Raw genomic sequence first — 20,708 nt, 5'->3', positions numbered from 1 at the left:
ATTGTAAACTTTGGGTTGATACATTCCTCTCAACATACCAGTCTAGATTTCTTTTTAGGCCATATAAACGTAGACTTTTCTAGTGGTGGATGCCAAATGGGGAGTTCTTCAGAAGAAAATATGAAACGAAAGTCAAACGAAAAGGCGGAAAAACTGTCATAGGTTCAAGGGATGTTGAACAAGGAAATCCAACGAACGGATTGAAATGAAAATCAATAAATTCATAATTCTATTGTATTCATACTACAAAATAACAATGAGTTGGAGATATTTTTAATGTAACATTTTTAATGGCTCTATTTAATTATAGACTGACTAGAATTAAAATTAGGATGTGTGAATAGAACACGTCCGCTAGCTTTTAGAAGATCGAGTTTGATGAAGAGTAGCCCAAATGTACCATTTATAAATGATCATTTTTTTTTTTTTTTTTTTTTTCATATATAGTGAAATAGAAATATCATTCTTGCTGCCTCGTAGATGTAGCGCTAATCTCCCGAAAGAGATTTAATTATTAATATTTTTAATACCTTTAATTATTTTCTTCTGAAAAACTCTAAACAGATAAATATCACAATTTTATGCGGAATTAACGGATATTTATCAAAGCAAACAATCACCAAAATATGAACAATCACACACAAAGATTTTGGTGACGAAGAGGAAACCTTTTAAAAAACGTTCTAAAAGTAAAACCTCTCCGGGGCAGCCAAACCCAGGAAATCACTATCAAAAGATTATCCAGAGATTACAGACACTAGGAACACTTACAACCCTTTGCAAGACCTTGACTCTGTAAGATCGACAAGCGTCCAACTTGTCTCCTCGCTCACAATCTTTTTCAACGTGATTCTCCTTTATCGAATCCTTTCGATAGACTCCAATTAAGCACACAATCAATACTAACAAAAATCTTCTAAGAGGAATCAATTTGGCTCACAACAAAATAATCACTCAAGCACAGTCTCACACGAACTTTTTGGGGGTGAAAATTCGTGCCTCTCTCTTCTATAATGATGTATATATACCCCCGACAAAACCCTAGACCTAACCCACTTAAAAACACGTTTTTGGGCCTAAAACTTACGGGGGGTCCGGACATGTTAATGGGCGGTCCGGACACGGCTTTGCGGAGCAAGATTTTAGTTTCTGGAAATGAGGTCCGGACCCGGGGAATTGCGGTCCGGACCCGGCCTGTCCAATCTTGATCAACAGCTCCGATTGATGGGCGTTTGTGGTCCGATTGAGCTGAAATTTTGCAGGGACGTTTATAACACATGAATCTACATTATGAACGGTGGAGATTGGATTCTGAGTATTCTATATCAGTGTTTGAGCCCGTGAATAGTAGCATCTGCATTTTGGAACTGAATTAAGCCAACACAAGAACTAACATCTTCTATATGTGCTGATATCAAAATAGAAGTATATATAGTACGAATCATCGGTTTACAATAGGGAAGTTCTTACTAATTGGTAGCTTGTGTGACGACCCGCTTGATAAAAGCATGATTAAATTTTTTTTTTTTTTTTTAAACATTACCCACAACAAAACGGATTGTCACAGTGGCATGGCGATACCGCAGTATGCCACGAACCCATGCATTAACCTGATTGACAATATCATAAGTCTCACAGAGCTATATGCATCATCAATGATTAATCAGAGTTTATATCCTTGCAGCGGAATATAAATAACATAGACATAACTTAAGACATTTGAGCTGACCATACATCTAGGTGAATAATGTTTTACATACAAAAGAATGGCTATACAAAAGTGTCACATACGACACGAGCCATATACAAAATGATAATGTCTAAGCATATACATGAATGCTCTACAAAAGAGGGCTATCAACTAGTCCAACAAAATAAACACCCAATGTGTCAAGGCCTCAGGCACCTTGGTAACCCAGATACCTAGCCACTGAATCATCATCTAGGGTCCCTGTACCTGCATCAACAACATCGTCTGCATCACGGGAATCACCACCACCCATGATGCAGGCGGATTTCATGAGCCCGCCGTCTCCATAAAATAGAGACGCTCAGCAGTATGGAACTCACTAGGCTTACAACAAGAATCATCATTTGAAAACATACTAGATTAGTTGTGAAAATATACGTAAGCCCGATCTTCCGCTCTCGGAACATGCGCATACTAACCCATCTAACTTTATACATACTTACATATTATATAGCTTAACAATAAAACATATGGAAAGTCACCATGCATCGTCTATCCATAACGATATACATACGCACGGTTCCATCTCCCGTCTCGTATGCATACCGATACGTCTAGCATACAAATCATCATATACAACGATGCAAGCATCATATATCATCATCATCATCATAACATTCATATGCCATGCAAGCTCATGCTCATCATTGTCATTCTTGTTTCATGTTTCTCTGTGTACCATTTGTCCCTGTCCTTACTCTGTTTGCCTCTACTTGTGCCATCTACAGAATAAGGCCAATCCTTGTTTTGCTTGCCCCTACTTGTGCCATCTACAAAACAAGGACCGTTCTTACTTTGCTTGCCGCTACTTGTGCCATCTACAAAGTAAGACCAGTTACCTTTCCTTTAACATCATTTGTCTCTATCCTTACTCTGCTTGCCCCTACTTGTGCCATCTACAAAGTAAGGCCCATCCTTGTTTTGCTTGCCCCTACTTGTGCCATCTACAAAACAAGGACCGTTTTTACTTTGCTTGCCGCTACTTGGGCCATCTACAAAGTAAGACCAGTTATCTCTCCTTTAACATCGTTTGTCCCTACCTTACTTTGCTTGCCGCTACTTGGGCCATCTACAAAGTAAGGCCGGTTACCTTTTCTTTAATATCATTTGTCCCTAGCCTTACTTTGCTTGCCGCTACTTGGGCCATCTACAAAGTAAGACTAGTTACCTTTCCTTTATCATCATTTACCCTTAACCTTACTTTGCTTGCCGCTACTTGGGCCATCTACAAAGTAAAACTAGTTACCTTTCTTTTAACATCATTTTCATGCAATCATATGCTATGCATGCTTATGTCAATAAATCCTTGAACTCATATGCTATCATAACTCATATCATAAAATCATAGAATCATGTCGTAAACCATACAAATCATCGAAATACTCATGACAACATAATCATCACATTATCTTGCAAATCCATAAAAGCTCATAGAAACATTTCATCAAACATTCAACCAACACATCTCATAGAACATCATCAATAATCATAGTATCTCAAAACATCATAAATCAATCGTTCAACCAAAACATCTTTTATACTTTAAAAATAGTACCCTTTTTGCCCAGTAAGTAAAATACTTACCTTGATCCGCTTGGGTTCTCTTAGCAACCTTGACCCACTTGCGATTACCTATATATTTACATGATAAACACATAGTTAAACTCTATTATAGGCTCTAACAATACAAACTTCACCAAGATACTTGCATCCCACAAGCATCTCTCACTACATCGCTTACTCTCCTAGACATTAACTCAGCACCAAAGACCCTCCAAATAAGCCAACACAACTAAGGCCTTATTCTAATTAATTGTTTTACACTAAGACATGCAAGGTTACCATATTCTTACACCATGTATTAACTTGATTACTAAATACACACTTAATGAATTCCATCTTTACATAAGCAATTTATTACTTATATAATTTAAATGCATATTAAGTTAATCCAATTTCAATAACGCTCTTATGTCACTTTTATTGTACATATATATTTGATTGCAATACTAAGTGAATCCAAAGTCTAGTTATGCATTTTTACAACATAACCAATTTATACATACAATACTCTAATGCCTTAAGGTTATATTTGGGCAACCAATAATATACAATCATCTCATCTTAAATCATTTTATTACATAACCTTATCATACTCTATGTTTATCAACATGTTTACCATTATACCCATCTACTTATCTATTTACTACTTATTACATTAAATACTCATTTACTCCCCTATCATACGTAACATAAATATATATTCATTCTCATCGTCGTTTACTCCAATTTATAATACTCATAAACACTTACGATAATCACCATGATCATAATATGACATTAGAACCTAAACCCATATTTATCAATTTCTATTAAACCCATGAAAGCCTAGGGTTAATTAACACTTTAAATGTAATTAACCCATTCAAACAACATTCCTAGTGTTCACATACCAAAAGCCCCAATTTAATACAAACTATACAAAATTAGGGTTTATGCCCATACTTTACCAATAGGTAAAATTAAAGTTTCAACCCATAAATTAAATAACCGAAAACTTGGAATCCAATGGGTAGAACAAAACCTTAAAGAGAAACTAAAGATTTTAACAATATAACAAAATCCCCAAAATTCCTCTCAAGAACCCTAATTTTCGGACTCAAATCAAAGCCTCACAAATCTACACAATTTCTAGCTTCTAATCTCATGGGTAACACGAAAATTACAAGGAAAGACTAAAGATTTTACCTCTCAAGCACCCCTAGCCGGAACCCCCTCTTATTTCGTCACTTCCCTTTTCTTTTCTTTTTCTTCTTTCTTCTTCTCCTTCTTCTTTCTCTTTCTTTCTCCCAGCCAGCAGTACCCCTCTCTCTCTTTCTCTCAATCTGCACCCCTTTCTCTCCCAATCTAGGCCATGTGTGTGGGTTTGTGGAAGGAGAAAGAGTGAGGGAAAATGGGAAAAAGGGCTGCTGTGTGTGTGTGCGTGAATGAAGGGTGAGGGAGAAAGAAAGAAAGGAGGAAAGAAGGAAAAAATGGGGGGAAAAGTGGCTGCTGCAGGGGGCCCACCAAAAAACTTATATAATTATTATTTTTTTGCATTTTTCTTTTAAAACCAAGGAGATAAGGTATCTCCAATGGCCAATAAAAATTTGACATGTGGCATAGGATAAGATTCTATTTCTATTATTCTAAATCATCTCATGTTTTATCTCATTAATTAATTTAGATTACTATGAAATTATTAATAACAAACTTAATAATTATCTTGGGCGTTACAGCTTGACCATAATCAACCCACTGTGCGTTTATAGAGAAAAGTACTACAACGTAAAATGAAAATAAAAATAATGTTAGTTCTAATCAATGAAGATCAATTTGAAGTCTTGATGGAAATGATTTAGAAGAACATCAATTCAAAGTCTTTCCACTATGGGTGTGGGCGGTTTAACTGCTATAACCACTAACCGTTTAACCGCTTAACTGTATTAACCGCTAACCGCCTAACCATTATAATTGCCTAGCGGTTAGCGGTTATTGGATTTATTAACTGTAACCGCTAACCGCCTTTTTATATAATATATTTTTATAATTATAATTATAATAATATTTATACATATAACATAATCACTTGATCATTAAATTACAGATTTTTTTTTAGATAATTAAATCACAATTTAAGTATTAATATATTATCACTATATATAGTTTATATGATTATATTACATGATTAATTGATCATTAAATCATTTGATTATATAATTGCAAATTATACATATATAATATGACATGACTCATAATTATACCAATTCATATTAATACAACAATTAAGTATCTAGAGACTTAGTTCCAATGTACGTTATAAATTTATAAGTCTATATATGTTATAAATTATAATTATACATATATATGTATATGAATAATATAAATGTATAAGATCAATACGTAATCATATAATTCAATGACAATTCAAATATTTTATTCAAGTTAATCATAATATTAATGTACAATGATAATGTGATTTGTATAATGATAATGTGATTCGTATAATATCAAATTAAGTAAGTGACATTGGATTAAACAATGTCTTATTTATAATTACAATTGAAGTATTAATGTATTATCATTATAATTTTAGTAATTTATATATTATCACTATAATTGATATGATTATATCACATCATGAATTGATCATTAAATCATATGATTATGTAATAACAAATAATACATATATAATATGACATAACTCATAAGTCATAAGTCTAAAAGTTAATCATATGATTCGTATTATTCATGTACAATGATAATTACAATTGAATTAAACAATGTGTTACTTATAACCACAATTGAATCAAAGCATTATTATTTATTAGATACTTTATACTTAGAAAACATATATCACATTATCTTAGATTCTTAGATCTAAGATAGTTTTTTTATATGTTGTGTTGAATTTTTTTTTTTTTTTTTTAAGTTAACCGGTTATGATTTAATATTTAAGGATTTTTTTTTAATAGTACAAGTAAATGTAAATTTTGGGTCAAATATTTTTTATTTTTCAATATGGGCTCTTTTTATAGTAATTGGGCCCAAGAAGACACTAAAAATATAAAAAAACAAATGAGGGTAAAAAATTCTACAGTGATAAAAAAAAATCCCAAAAAGCTTAAGACCCAAAAAAGCCAAAAAGCCCAATTTTGAAAAAGTAGTTAGCGGGTGGTTACCTATTTCACTAACCGCTAATCAGCGGTTAGTAGCTAACCGCTAACCGCCTAGCGGTTAGTGAAATCTAAGAACCGTTAAGGTAGTTACGGTTAGCGATTTTTGCCAATAACGCTAACCGTAATGGTATTGACACCCCTACTTTCCACTATCTTCCTTGTTCAAAAACGCTTGACTACTTTTAACAATTTGCCTTCCTCTTAATTTGTTTCACTTACACTTCAAATTTTGATCACATGCCCCATCAACATCTTTTGCTAAAAAAGCCTACGTTTATGTGGCCAAAAAAGAAGCCTAGACCAGTGTGTTGAGCAAATAATATCTAAGAAAAATAACAAATATGGTTTAGAAATGACAAAGAGCTACTCAAAAACATGAGTTACTCAAGCCGTATATTTCTTCTCTATATTGAGAAAAAATATTAAAGGAAAAACATCAACTACAACCGTACAATTTGTTCCATAAAGGGAACTCTTTGACAATGCAACGGTAAGTCGTAACATTAGTGGATTCGAGTGAATAAAATACTTGTGGTTAATATGTTTGGTTTAAGTGTGCAGTGCGTGAATGAGTAAACAGTTGAAATTGATTTCCAGATAGCTTCGTCTACAACTCCGTCTGTAGACTGTTTGGACGAGATGGTTGAACAAGAAAAACCCAAGAGCTTTGTCTGCAATCTCGTCTACAAGACGTCCGGACACGCCGTGCCAGAGAACTAGAGTTAGCGATTTTAACCTAGCTCCATCCGGACACTCATTCTCGTCGTCCGGACGCCTAGTGTTTTTACGTAAATTTTACGTAGAAATTAGTTCTCATCCGAACGAACTTATTATCCGCCCGAACGCCCTGTAGCTGCTAAGTCTATTCTCAACAGAGTTTGTATTGTAAGTAGACTATGGGTCTATAGGCTATATATATATGAAACTATACATAGAGGTATATGCACGAATTCTGCATCAAGAGTTCGTAGTTTTGCGCTAGGAGAGTCCTTGATATAGAGTGTTTAGGCTCTGTCTTAGAGTGATCGCTTGATCATACTTGATGATTGTTGAAGTAAAGTCAACCGGAGTTCCAGTGAAGGGAGATCACATAGAATGATTGTTCCAACTGTTTTTGGAAATGGCTATTGTTGTAGAAGTCAAGTGGGTCGCTTGTCTTATGCAAGAAAGTCTCAATTGCAAAGGTTTTTGTAAGTGTGGACTTCTTGTAATCCTTATTCTTTTACTGATTTAGTAATTTCCTGAGTTTAGCTGCCCCGGAAAGGTTTTACATTTTAGAGAGTTCTCTAAATGGTTTCTTCTTCGTAACCAAAATATCTATTTCACTGCTTCACATATTTTGGTAAATGATTGATTAATGGTTTAATATTTTAATTTTGCGTATTATTTGCATACACCTATTCAACCCCCTAGAATGATTGATTAATTGTTTAATATTTTAATTTCGCGTATTATTTGCATACACCTATTCAACCCCCTTTAGGTGTTTTTAGGAGTCGTTTATAAGTTTTTTAGATTGGTTCCTAATTCATTGGACTGAGACGCCATGCTGGCTTTTAGGGTTAAACCAGAGAAAGAGACGCCAAAAAATGGCTCTGAGATGAAAATGCAGACATGGTCCAAGGAAATCACAAGGCATAGGAACTTAACACTAATGTAGGGCTGATAATTGATCTTCGCACATCATCTTCGAGTCACATTAAAGCATCAAAATAAAACTACATACATAAACTCTAACCTGATCAATTTAGATAAACATGTCAAACCCCTCAACCTTAACCCATTAATTTTAAAGTTGTGTAAAAAATTGTTAGCACTATATCTTGTGTGTCAAATTTAGGTTGTATTGAAACATATAAACCTATATAAGACAAACCTAACCCGACCCATTTAATTAAATATGTTAGACTCATAAACTTTAACCCGTTAATTTCATTTTAAGTTCACGCCAGGTTCACAGGTCAAGTAAATAATTGCCCTCTACAAGAATATGTCTTAATATTATATATATATATAGTGTCCTAATATTGCTAGAAAAACAATGAGTGGTAAACATGTTCACTTCCATTTATTTTTCTCAATAACAAACATGAAAAGAAAATGTACAATCGTTAACCTTTTTTATGTGAGTTGTTATTCTCAACAATCCTCTTTTTTGATTCATCTATACATAGACATCAATTGAATGCAAAGCTCAAGAACATTATATTTCCTTTCCATGCTTATATATATGTTTCTTGAGAAACCTCTCCTCCGCTTTCTCCCAAGGGATGTATACATCTGCATTGATCAACCGTAGTTAGTCAAAGAGTTCCTCAATCTGCTTTACTGGGTCAATTAACATGGGAACAAGCACAAAGATTTTCTTGTCAAATCCTTACTAAGATTTTGTTCGGAGACTCTACATAATAAATAAATATATAATCACCTTGCTTCAGCATCAGACTGGAACAGGACTTTGTTCCAGGATTTCTTTTCCTGTAATGCCATCTTTTAATTTTTTTAAGTATACATCGTAGTCCTTCTCTGGAGGCGGGTTTTAGGGGTCTACTGTGAAAGGCTCACTAAATGGAATCACATTTTTAACCTGCAGAAGACACAAAAGGACACGATAACTTGATAATGTCCAAAACTCCAATAAGAAAGGGGATATGTCCAAAATCATATCTTGGACACCTATATGTTCAACAGTAAAATTTGATAAGCTCAAGAGTAATAAGAAAGGATGACAAGTTTACATATTCTTCCACTTTCAGTTCATGTTATAGTCAGTCAAGCTTTTAATCAACTCAAGAAGAAGTTCCATGGTAAATAGTTAGCACTTGCCTTATCTACTCGTAGTGGAAAAATCTAAACTGGTCATCTAATTGCAAAAGGATTTCCAACTTTTTGTGTTGACAAAATGATCTGCATACTTTTTTTAAACATTTTTGGCAACGGTTCCTCAATTTTCCAACAGAGTGCAATAGTGCACCCTCCAAAAGATTTTATCATTTATGTTAGGACGATGAAATTCGCCGCGAGTCATTCAAATGATTAAAGGTCAGAAGGAAGATTATCAAAGGATGGATAACAAGACCCTTTGAGCTTGAAATCCATATCATGTAAAAGAATTTGCAACCTGTTCTCCAACATCAATGTTGGAATCAGCAATTGCGATTATAAAGGTTGTGCAAAGTAGTGATAAAATAGAATCAGAAGCAGCACTCCCCTATCTCTAAAGGGGCTTACAAACAAGCACTCCTATTAATTTGTTAAAAACTCAGAAAAAAGTTCATATAAGTTAAAAATTCAGATTTTATTTAAGTATTAAAATGTGGTTCTTTGAGTTGGATTGCATATAAAACTGCAAGCATCCTTAGTAAAATTTGATCTTTATCAATATGCTACATGCTAATGCTTTATTCAGAATCACCTCAAACAATACAAACTAAGATGTCTATCACTAGAAAGTTGATAATATGCCAAAAAAAGGGAAGCAGGAGTATTACCTCAAACGTCTTATCACAAGCATATGTGCTTTCCAAAGCAGCAACACATATACGAGCAACCTCTTCCCTTGAGATCTTACCCTATATTTATTACAAGGGCAAAAATTATTGTCATAAGAAATTGGATCCTTGGAGGCCTAACAAACAATCCAAAAACTCAGTTCCAGAGCAAGTTCAGCTTATAGAACCCTCATGTTGGATATATCTAACATTAATTAGTAAAAACTGAGATATAATTTAAAATGTCGTACTGTTATATTGTCTCCCTGGTACAAAATGAGTTCTGCTCCTGCAGGCTCCTCAGTTAATGCACATGACCTAACGATTGGATATGGCATTCCACTTTGACGTAATTCATCCTCCCCCTATTGCAGAATTGGCCTATGTAAGAAAATGAAGAGCACTTTGGATCTATGCCTCACAGATTAAGAAAGAAAAAGTATAGCTTAAGGTACTAGGAGAAGACATGACATCAAGCTAATTTGAATTTAACATCTTCTCTTGCATTTTATTTATTTCATTTACTCTTTATTCACAAACTTATTTATTTATGTAACTAAGCAATTATAGTCAAACATCACAGAACTGGCATAAGGTGGTTTAAGACAACTTTCTACGTATATCTAAATTGTGTTTCTTTTCCATTTCAGTTTGATTTATCAATATTTGTACCAAGTTTGAGTTAGTATATTTATTGTTGGTTAGATGTAATTTTCTTATTGTACTTATAGTAGTGCTTCTCTAAGACTATACTGATTTGCGTCATAGAAACTATACATAACTGAGAATGCTATCTTAGATATTACTTTCTTTCCCATCTAGACACGTTCAATTCATTTTCTCGGGAGCATATTGTCAACTCTAATAGTACAGAATGACAATGAATGTCACAAGCCTTTCTTGCAATGAATTGATCCACTTGTTTATTCTATCACTTCAGTTTGGGAAGAACAAGTCAACGACATAGAAAATTTTAATTGTCAATGACCTATACGATCGCAAGTTTGATTCACTCACTTGAAAAAGCATATACTGTTTCAACATGCATCAGTCTAACCATCTTTTTAATATTTGACTAGTATATGAACTTCTAATTGAAAATTACCTATATATGATTAAAAGTGCAATCTTGTCAATTAGTGCAGCAGATGTCAACCTCCATTGTTTTAGTGATATATTCAGTCTTGATTGTCTATGAATGTGTTCATAAAAGAGATCAATTCCCAATCTTTTTTTTTGGTAGATGCACATTTGTGTAAGAATATCTACTAAACTTAAATAAAGTAATTAATATTTCTATCTTCTTTATATTTTATGACAACAAGTCATTTTAGATGGCATGGAAGACCATTTAGCAGCATATACACATTGAAAGGAGTCCAGACCAAGGATCAGAAAAGGATGTATGACACAGGCTTATGAAGAAGTCAAGATAAATCATTGTATTTTACCTTTGTTCTGATACTAGTAAAGCCACCATTGTTTGCAGTGGAAACAACACCTGGAGAAATACACCAAAAATCGCTAAAGAAATGAATAAATCAAAGCATTTGGAGATTGAAAGCTACTAGCCATTGTCCTTAAGGAATTGCCTCCAAGAAAATAAAACACAGACCGAAAGTTGGAAGTTTCTAACAAGAACAAACCCTTGAAGACCCCAGTTGGTCGACCAACTTCGCTGCCGATTAAGTCAATCTGAAATGTGCTTTCACTAACTCATCCCATTACAACATCATCTAGAGCACCCCAAGCGAGTTCTCTCAAATTATTATCTGCAACATAGGAGAAGGAAAAAAATCTAAACGACAGACATATTTGTGTATCATTAGCAGATAATGAGCAATGACATTCAAGATTTGGTTAAGTTTCAAAGCAATGATGACCTGCATTAATTGGTCTATTGAGCTACCTAACCCACACAGTCAACACATTTTCCCCCCCCCTTATGTAACAGAGAATCGATAATCTTGGATGAATTGTTATTGACTAATACCAAATCTCTTGATCTCTTGTAGAGTACAAAACAAACATGATAGATTTATAAACGTTGTGCACAAAGAGACCATGTTATAAATCAAATTTTAATATCCACGTTTTATGACATCTATAATTTCATGAAATTTTGTTCTCATTGTGCTTCTTGCTGGCATACTGCACATGGACTTGATTGCTTTTCAATGTACCTTTCTTCAGTTTTATTTTACTCTTAACTGCATGCCTAAGGACTCAGTGAAATGCAAAATCTTGGTTCTAGATCACATATTTTCACCTAGAAAGTGGCGTACCTTCAAATCCAAATAGTAGTTTTCCCTTTCGAAGTCCGACACTCCCTTTTACAGCATTGATTAAATTTTTCATCCCAATGTATTCCACCATTTCAGGAGAATCACCTTTTATTTGCTCTCATCAGTTAAATAAGGTCTCATAGTTATCCAGTGCCACATGTTTGTATAATTTGCAAAGTAAAGGGGAAATGAACTTCCAATTTGAGGAAAAGTAAAACACACCTCCGGTTCAAAGAACTTGATTCCCTGCACCAAAATATTTTGTATGGTGTTAATGAACAACCTATGGAAAATATTATGGCATGTATACAACTTTCATTATTAAGAGGCCCACCATATTGTATGATAATGGGATTGACATTCCAATTGAACTCTTCCACATCTATATGTGAAACTATGAGTTTTCACAATCTTAAAAGCTTTCAAAAACATACTTGGCTGTATTTTGCCCTGTCAGGAGTGTCTCCTTCCTTTGGCCCAACAATGACAGAGATGGCATTAATAACTTTCCTCACTCCTTTGAAATACTCAGGGACCAGAGTGCTCTCCTTAGTAATGTCTCCAACAATCTGAGATATTGCAGAAAAGGGCACTGTTGGAAGCATGCAAAGTAAAGAAAGAAAACACAATCAAGTTTTCATATAAAATGCTCATTACATATACAATAAGGCCGAAAGGCTCTAATTGTCATTGCAATTTCGTGTTAAGCAATATACTAGAAACACTTGGTAAGATATTAGATTATGAAACTCTACTGAAATGCTTGAGAGTATCAAATATCAAAATTCTAAAAAGATCATTTTTTTTTTCAGTCAAAGGAAAAGTAGCACAATTAGATATCTAAGTATATCGGGACCGGATATGAATTCAAAAACTCCAGAAGAAATTTTACATCAAAGTACATAATATGGATGGACATGAATAATTTTACTAACAGAGAAGGTGGAAATAAACCCAAAATTTGGAAGTCCATTCCCACCATACTTGCACAGAAAACATACATCCTCCAGACCCATCATGAGTTGACCTGATTAGCAATAAATGGCAGCCAGAAAACTAAAGTTGTCAATCATATTACTCTATTCAGGAATTCACCCAAATATAACATTTCAACACAATAATTTGGCGAATGCATAAAATTAATCAGTTGGAAAGAGAAATTTAATGCAACAATTTCATCAAAGTATGAATTTAAATGGTAGCTAGCTCACCAAGTCAATATCTGGGCCCGCCCAACATCCTTCTTGCCTTCTATTCATTTCTGACCTGAGAATTTTTCATATGAGAGTGGGTATATACATCGAACAAGTTAATAGGCAGTCTTGTACACAAAAAGTTTTAAGAGAATATGGAAAATTGTTTTCTTGAATAATGCTACACTGGCTTGCCGCTCTTTCAGGTAAGCATGCATTACAAATACATTAGGAAGGTAAAAGCAGAAATACCAATACTCGGACTGGAAATCCTTTCTTCCGTAAGATGTCAACTACTCTTCTACGCACACCACCAGTAGCTCCAGCTACCAGGATAATACCGAAGTATCCATGGCCTTTTCTGGTTTACAAGGTGATGGACTGGATAGTTTCTCAATCAGAAATTCAAAGAACTTCACAATTCCAAAATATTTAATTCTTGTTAGTAAGGGCAAGATAAGCTTTCCATGTTAGATGCGATCACAATTATAATAGACACCATTTCTAACCTTAGCAGGAGATGGGGGTCCATTGAAAAAATATAAAGTTTTCAAAAATCTGCCGAAGTCCCAACTCTGCTTAGCAGCTTCTGCTGATATGGATCTGCTCTTTGTTCTTGAAGAGAGAGAAGCTAAGCTTTTTCAGGAAACAAACTACCGTGGTCTGTCATTAAGTTGAAGAAATGGTTTAGGAAGTGGAGAGGACAGGAACCAAGGATGCAAAGATTTGTACGAAAATTTTCTACCAAATGGGGATGAAGAGCCATGCAGTGTTAATTGATTGAGCCATGCAAGTTAAACCAATCACGAATTTGAAGACGCGGAAAGGAAAAAATCAAGCTCAACAACTATAATGATGCAGTAAACTTTAGTTTAGTGATAAAGATGTAGAATCCAGATATAAACATCAGTACGTTTCTCATTCTCATTAACGATGTGTTTGAGATTGCGATTCCGTAGATAAAAAGTGTGATTTTAAACCAAATCGTAAAAAATGAATTATTTGGAATTGCGTTTTTAATAAATTGCGATTTAAAAATGCAGAAAATCTTCATTTTCAAAAAGCAGGCAAAAGGGTGCTGTTTTAAAATGCAAAATTTCAAAGGCTAAAATGCGATTTTAAAGGCCAAACCGCAATTGTTGCCAAACGCTTAACTGGGTTTTTGAAATTCACTTTTTCAAATTGCACATTTTCAAATCGCAAACCCAAATAGACTCTAAATGTCATGAAAAGTATTTTGTCTTCAATTCATCTGTCATTTTCCAAGGAATCGTGGACATGGTGACAAACTCCGAAAAAAAATTAGAAACGGATGAATGCCCAGGCCAAGGTAACAGCAAATTACGGACATAATTGGGCAAAATATTGAAAGAACAATTTGGATATACATTAGCAACACACACGCATATTTAAGAGAGAAAATATCATCTTGATTAAAATTTATTAGGTGTTGTTCCGGAACTTAACAAATTGGGATTATTATGGATATTCATGTTATCAGTCACAAATTAAGAGATTCCTTGAAATAGTATTTGGGTAGCATAAAGTTGGGTATAAATTGAACCGAACATGATAATTTCCGAACACATATCCTTGAAATGTGAAGATTAAATTAGTAATAATCTCAGGCTCCGTGCAAAGGGAAAAACAGCTGAACATTGCAGCAAACATGATTTGTGTCCGGTCGACATAACCGTGCAAAAATTACTCACCGGAAGACCACAAACTAATTAAAAACAAAAAAAGACAATATTGATACTGTTAAGATTGTTTCTAATCTGCCCAACTCTTTCTGAAACAATCCCAGATGCTAAAACATACCCATTTCAGTTCACCCATCATCCTTCCATAATTTCAACATTGCATGATTACCGTATACACTTGAACAAAGTACACACTCATTAGCTTTGTTTTACACACACAAGCTATTTTTTCTTACGTTTTCATAAACTTTTCCTGTAACCGAGTAGTTTACCATAAAGACTGCTTTTTTTTATTTATTTTATTTATTTATTTTTTTTTTTTTCAGTTTTGCACCTTCATGAGAAGTGAGAGACCCTTAAACATAAAAAAAGAATAAGAAGTTTCATCATTTTTATTTATTTATTTATTTTTTTTATTTGGGTGTGGAGGTTACCTAAAGGTTGAGAACAGAGGAAGACACAGGCGACGATACTCGTCCATTGCGTTCCAGAGAGAGAGAGAGAGAGTTCTAGTAGTAATTGGTGGTGGTGATATATATGAAGTGGAGATGTAAATATAGACCACACAACACTGTCACTTTTTGACTGAAATAGGAGGACGCTTCACTTGAAGAAACCGTGGAATAAAACAAAACAAAAAGAAAAAAGAAAGTCCAGATATGTAATGTATTAAAGTTGCTTAAAGGGGGCAATTTCGAAACTGCCCTGCTGATATGGAAGCCCTTGAAGCAAACTTGGTTGGCCCAATGAGATTCTTATATGGATCGGGTCTTCTTTTTGTTTCTTTGGAAGACATTCAAGTATATTGAAAAATCTAAAACGACTCCAAACAACACCTATTCAAATGTCTAGGTGATTCACAAATATTCAGCGGAATAAGATCTGACCTAACAATCAATAATCAACCAAATACAGATATGTAATGAAAATCAAGAACACAGATATTTGGTTACGAAGAGGAAACCATTTAGAGAACTCTCTAAATGTAAAACCTCTCCGGGGCAGCCAAACCCAGGAAATCAATCCACTATAAGAAGAATAAGGAATACAAGAAGAATTACAAAACCTTTGCAATTTACTCTTCCTTGTACACGACAAGCGACCCACTTGACTTCTACCGCAGTAGCCCTTTCCAGAACATCTGGCACAATTCTTCTATAAGATTTCCTTTCACCGGAACTCCGATTGGCTTCACGTATTTAATCCCTTCTCAAATAAGCTAGAACAATATCTCTCTCTAAGCTCTCTGATTTTGCTCTCCAAAATACGTACATATAAATGTAGCAAAATCGTGTTTAAATAGAAAATAACCCTAATAAGTCAGCCAGGTCCGGACCCTGCAAATCTGAGGTCCGGACAGGCCTCATAAAATGAACTTTTGGGAAATGGGGTCCGGACCCTGTCTCTGGCGGTCCGGACCCTGCTTGAAAAATCAAGTTTCTGGAAATAGGATCCGGACCCGGCCTGTCTAGTCTTCATCAACAACTCCGATCGATGGGCGTTTGTGGTCCGATTGAGCTGAAATTTTGCAGAGACGTTCATAACACATGAATCTACATTATGAACGGTGGAGATTGGATTCTGAGCATTCTATATCAGTGTTTGAGCCGTGAACAGTAGCATCTGTGAGCTGTGAACAGTAGCATCTGCATTTTGGAACTGAATTAAGCCAACACAAGAACTAACATATATATATATATATATATATATATATATATATATATAGAGTTTTCTTCCAAATTCGGTTGAAGAAATTTCCTCAAATTCAGTTTATAAAAATGACATGAGTCCTTTTTTTTAATAACACGTGAGAAGCACATAAGTTTTTAATAGCAAAGACAAAGTTGAAATAAATAATATTAAAAACTCATGTGTATCTCACATGTTATTAAAAAAAGAGACACATGTCACTTTTATAGATTAGATTGAAGGAAATTCCTACAACTCAGTTTGGAGGAAAACTTTGTCCTATCGGAAAACCTCCTCTATGAGAACAGTTCACCGCTAAGAGAAAGCGCATCCTTCGGAAGTCAATTGGCTACTTCATTGTCACTACGCCTCACATGACAGACATGCCATTTATGTAAACAGTTTAACGCCCCTCGAACAAATCTACTCTTCAACTTATAGATGTTCGCTTATTCCTTTCCAAAGGAAGCTTTGAACAACTAATCCTTACTCCACATTTTTGTGCCCAACAAACAATCATATCTTAATGTTAAACTCCTTATCATTCTTCCCATTAAGCATATATGTGATCACCATAAATGTGGACGTATCACATACAAGGGTTTTTCCCTTGTCCACAACCCTTAGGATATCTTGGGATCAAGATTAAGAAGGAACATTATTGAGTATCGATCTATGTTGTTGTTTCTAAAACATAACCCACAAACAAATGCATACGAAGAGTAGTATAGTCTTTATCATATCTAAAAGAGTTCTACTTCAGCACACCGATCAACTGTAAAGCTTCAAATTTGGTGTAATTAGCTTTCGGATGCTATCCCAAATTCTGAAAAGTAATCCCAAAAAATCCTTTTTGAGCAGTCCTTTCATGTGTTTGCCTAATATGTTTAAAACTCTTTTGAACTTTTCAAAGAATTAAAACTCCCACTGAATTAGGCATGCAAAGATACGGCATGCATGCAAAGATACCTTGAGTATTTCATTGAATGAATTACTCTATACTTTTCATAACAAGACTTAGCATAAGATTGTATATTTCAGAAAATTTTAACACAAGCATATTTATGGGCTTCATTTCCTTTTTGTTGAAAATGAATCATCTTGGTCATATTATCATCTAAAAAAGATTGTTAGACTAGGATCTTACAAAGATCAATTTGTTTTCATAAGACCATCCTTTACTAGTCTATGAATCCTATTTGGATCAATATGTCCAAGACATACAAGCTGTGACGCCCCATCTTTGTACAACAAGATAATTAATAGTAGTAGAAATCTCCTATTTCGCATCTGATGTTACGACGACATCAGAGATAATAAATCTCACAATGAAATTTTTTTTCTTAAACAATCGGCTAGGAAACCCTCACATAACACATTGGAGTTGACTGAATATACCTCAATTTAAATAAATATTAAGAAAAACTTCACTTAATTCTCTTAAACTTCTATCACTTTTGCAATTACCCTCCCAAAATTTAAAACTCTCAATTTAGTGTATAAAACTTCTAATTTTATGCAATGTCACCCATCCATTAGGTTTTTCGTTAAATCCTATCAAAATTTCCAAAATACCACTATTTTTTTTTTTTTTTTTTTATATAAAAAAATAAAAATTGCAAAGATGCAGGTGTGGTTATTTTTGCAAATTTCATTGAATCTTGACCAACACATGAATCTTTACAATTTTTTCTTTTTTAAAAAAAAACAAATAGGGGGTATTTTTGTAATTTTGACACTCCTTCGTTAGGATTTAAGAAGGGGGCATTGCAAATATTTGAAGTTCAATACTAAATTGAAAGCTTTTGAACTTTTGGGAGGGGGTGGGAATAAGTGAAGTTTTTCCTAAATATTAACATTGTAATGTTACAATTCAAATTATACACACTAAGTACATTAAATAAACGTAAGTGCTACAGACAAGACATAAGCAAACATAGTCAAATTGTTTATTATAAAAATACATTCGCACTCACATTGGATTAGTCATATTGCACTTTTTTGCAAAATGGCTAAGCAATGAGTAAAAGTATCCCCACATCAAATTAGCCATATAAAATGCATTTTACATTTTAGATGCATTTGTGCAGAGTCTCATGCTACATGTAGTCTACAGTACTGTTTACATATCCATATAATTTATTTACTATTTCTCTCTCTCCCTCTCTCTTTCTTTAATATATATATTACATATATATATATATATATATATATATAAGTATATATACATATATGAGTTGGGTTTGGTTTCTTCTTCCCTCCAACGATTTTTGCCTCTCCCACCTCTCTTTCCCATTCTTTCAAGCAAGGATTTTGGTGATTGATTAACGTACTTGTGTGCAGATATTCATCCCTGCAGAGTTTGTATAGTATTGAGAGTTTATTGGTTAGAAAAATATATAACCATTTAAAAAATAAAAATAAAAACCGTTAAAAAAAAAATACCGTTTGGAAGAAATACGGTCTAAAAAGTACAATCCTTAGAAAAGAAATAGAGAAAGATAAAAAAGAGTAAATAAAATAAAATAATATTTTAAATGATGTAGAGAATGAATAGATACTCGGATGTGCAGTATCTTTCAAAACCCGTTAGCCAAACTATATAAAGTGGGTTTTAGTTAGCTTTTTTGCATTAAAATTTGGATAAACCAATGTGCATGCTCTAACAAATAATGCAAGTACATAGCAAGAGATAGACTAATTAAACGTATTAGTATATCATAATAATAAGGCAATTAAGTAGCCCCATCCGAAATGACCAAAACTGGCGAAAAGATCTTGATCCTCTTCCTCCAATCTTGCATCATATTCTATATAAATATGACATTACATATATAGACAAACATGCAAGTGAGTTCGACTATTTCAATATAGTATAAAGTTTATTGGTTTATTGTAGTACTATTATTTTAGTCCTTCTAGGTTGTTATTGCTCAGATACCAGGTTGATATATATAACTTGGTTGGATTGGGTTGCTGTTTGTGGAAAATGCGTAAATAAGGAACGAAACTTTTGACGAAAAAGACAACAGAAAAATAATTGTAGATAAGAAATTTGTATTTCTAATATATGTTCAATTGTAAAATAGAATGCCTATTTATAGTTGAATGATGCCCTAAAAGAAATGAAATACAATAATTACAAAATCACATAAAATCAGCATATTTACATTAATGAATACGGTATCAAATATTTCCGTGATATATTGAGAATATTATGGGAATATAATATTACGGAAATATAATATTCTAACATCCCGCGTCAAACTTTAAGGGGCGAAGCCAACTTGAGTTTGGAGATAATTAAGATCATTGAGTTGTCTCGGTGGATGAGATTTGGTAAAAATGTCCACCAATTGTACTGCAGAGGTGACAGAATGAAGATGTAAATACCATGTTGAAGATGATGTCGGATGAAATGACAATGAATCTCGATATGTTTTGTGTGCTCATGGAAAACATCATTATGAGCAATTTGTATGGCACGCCGATTGTCACAATGAATAGGAGAACTAGTGGATTGAGGAACACCCATGTCGGACAAAAGCCATCGTAACCAAAGAAGTTCAAATGTAGTGTCAGCAAGAGCACGATACTCAGCTTCAGTACTAGATCGAGCAACAACAGATTGTTTCTTACTGCACCATGAAATTAAAGAAGTTCCAAGTAAGAAACAATATCCAGTGGTGGAGCGACGATCAGTGGGATCACCAGCCCAATCGGCATCAGAGTAGGCCCGGAGCTCAAGAGATGAATAAGAAGAGAAATGAAGACCATGAAACATAGTACCCTTGACATAGTGCAAAATATGAAGAACGGTAGCATAATGAGGAGATCGAGGTGCACTCATAAATTGACTCACCAGATGAACAGCATAGG

General features: G+C 34.0%; 1 long non-coding RNA gene across 1 annotated transcript; it reads right to left on the bottom strand.

The window, feature by feature from the left end:
- Positions 1-1,690: 1,690 nt before the first annotated feature.
- LOC132172476 (uncharacterized) lies at positions 1,691-4,798 on the bottom strand. Its single transcript, XR_009439146.1, has 3 exons — positions 4,499-4,798; positions 3,335-3,382; positions 1,691-1,975 (listed from the first exon to the last, which is right to left on the bottom strand). It is a non-coding gene; the product is annotated as an uncharacterized LOC132172476 (long non-coding RNA).
- Positions 4,799-20,708: the final 15,910 nt, after the last annotated feature.

Source organism: Corylus avellana, chromosome ca2 (genome assembly GCF_901000735.1).
Source record: "Corylus avellana chromosome ca2, CavTom2PMs-1.0".
In the NCBI taxonomy this organism is placed as follows: Eukaryota; Viridiplantae; Streptophyta; class Magnoliopsida; order Fagales; family Betulaceae; genus Corylus; species Corylus avellana.
This window is presented reverse-complemented; position numbering and strand designations above follow the sequence as displayed.